The 2,184-nt window shown below is 44.9% G+C and overlaps 1 pseudogene; it reads left to right on the forward strand.

The window, feature by feature from the left end:
• The first annotated feature begins 883 nt into the window (after window positions 1-883).
• Window positions 884-1,723, forward strand: LOC114621816 (annotated as a pseudogene).
• Window positions 1,724-2,184: the final 461 nt, after the last annotated feature.

The raw sequence follows: 2,184 nt of genomic DNA on the forward strand, positions 1-2,184 counted from the left end.
CCACTGTTCAGTCTAACAATGAGAGCAAGGGAACAACTTTTACATGAAATTGACAGTAGGGTGATAAAACAAAATTAGACAGAATAAAGATATTTTTCATTATCACTGACCAGAATCTACAAATCTTTTTAGGGAGAACGATTTTATTTTGCTCTTACATTTTGGACTTTCCTAAAATAAAGACAGAATACCCATTTTCTCCAGTTTCAGTGTTTGGAAACCTTGAGTCAACTGTCAAATGTGAATTTTTTTTTTCTCTTTAAAGAAAGGTGGTGAGGGCCAGTGAGGTGGCTTATGGGTAAGGACATCTGTTGCTAAACCTGACAACCTGAGTTTACTCTCCAAACACATTTGGTGGACCGGTTGGTCTGTTGCTCTGATATAGTCAAATGGTAAATAATGGCGCCCAAGATCTGGTTGCCCTGAATGAGGATATCCTCAGGGACCAGGAGATCCTCATATATACCAAATGATGCTATGTAACCTTCCTACCCAAGTTAATTGGTCAATAAAAGGCTAAAGCCTGTGATTGGACAGTAGATAGAGGTAAGCGGGTTTGGGCTTTCAGTTTTCTGCCAGGGTGGGGGTGGAGGGGTGACAAATACAGATTGTGGAGAGGAAAGGAGATCAAAGGAGAAGGAAGCAGCCATGAGAGGCTATGGACCATGCAAGGATATGGACCTTGACCAAGAGCCAGGAGAAATAACAACTAACAAGGGGAATATGGCTGGGGCATAAATTATAGTAGCTCTACAACCTGCCTAACTAGACATATAGCTTGGAAATAAAATACCTAGATTGGCTGTTCCTTGTGCTCTCAACCTCCTTTCTGCGACCCCCTGGTATAACTGCTGCTGCTCCAGCCCTCGCCATCTCTGAGAAAATGGCTGTGCACCCCACATTCGCCGATCTTGGCATGTCCTTCAGAGACGTCTTCACCAATGGCTTTGGCTTAGTAAAGCTTCATTAGAAAACGAAATCCGAGAATGGATTGGAATTTACCAGCTCAGGCTTTGCCAACAAGGAGACCACCAAAGAGAATGGGAGTCCGGAAACCAAGTACAGATGGACTGAGTATAGGCTAACATTTACAGAGAAATGGAACGCAGGCAACACGCTGGGCACCGATCACTGTGGAAGACCAGCTTGCACATGGACTGAAGCTGACCTTTGGTTTATCTTTCTTGCCTAACACTGGGGGAAAAATGCTAAAATTCAGACAGGGTATAAGACGGAGCATATCAACCTGGGCTGTGACGTGGACTTTGACATTGCTGGGCTCTCAATCCGGGGTGCTCTGGTGCTTGGTTATGAGGGTTGGCTGGCCGGCTTCAGGATGAATTTTGAGACCTCAAAGTCCTGAGTGACCCAGAGCAACGTCACAGTTTCTAAGATGGAGGAATTCCAGCTTCATACTAAGATGAACGACGGGGCAGAATTTGGTGGCTCCGTTTACCAGAAGGTGAACCAGAAGTTGGAGACTGCTGTCAATCTCACCTGGACTGCAGGCAACAGTGACACTCTCTTTAGAAATAGCAGCAGGTTTTCAGGTTGCCCCTGCCGCCTGCTTTTCGGCAAAAGTGAAAACTCCAGCCTGACTGACCTAGGATACATTCAGACACTAAAACCAGGTATCAAACTGACGCTGTCAGCCCTACTGGATGACAAGAATGTCAATGCAGGCGGCCACAAGCTTGGCTTAGGACTGGAATTTCAAACATAAATGAATAGTGTATAATTGTTAATTTTAAACTATTTACCAGCATAGCTATCTTCAGCATTTAGTGTTGCTTTTAATGTTTGTATGTTGGGGATTTGAAAATTGGTCAGTACCACGTTAGACCTCTAAACTAAGGATGGCTCGGCTTTAAGGTGTTTACTATTTCAGGTACAGCAGAAACCCCATTCCAGAAAAGGTCCTTTTTAGCGGTAGGCATGGGTTGAGGAGGAGCCCCCCAATAGATGCCAGGCTGCAAGTGGGAGGTGGGAATGTGTGGGCCCTTTGTAAATCTCTACCCAGTCCCCAGATCAAACTGATTTCCAAGCATCGAATCTTGGTGTCCCAATCCCTGGTGCCCCAAACCTATCTACTAGGAGGCAAGTACAAATGTCCTATATGAAAAGGACATTTTAGATAGATTGTCATGTCCTCTTCCCATCATGCCATGTTCCCATCCTAGCCCA

The sequence above is a fragment of the Grammomys surdaster genome, unplaced genomic scaffold (assembly GCF_004785775.1).
Source record: "Grammomys surdaster isolate TR1022 unplaced genomic scaffold, NIH_TR_1.0 185, whole genome shotgun sequence".
Taxonomy (NCBI): domain Eukaryota; kingdom Metazoa; phylum Chordata; class Mammalia; order Rodentia; family Muridae; genus Grammomys; species Grammomys surdaster.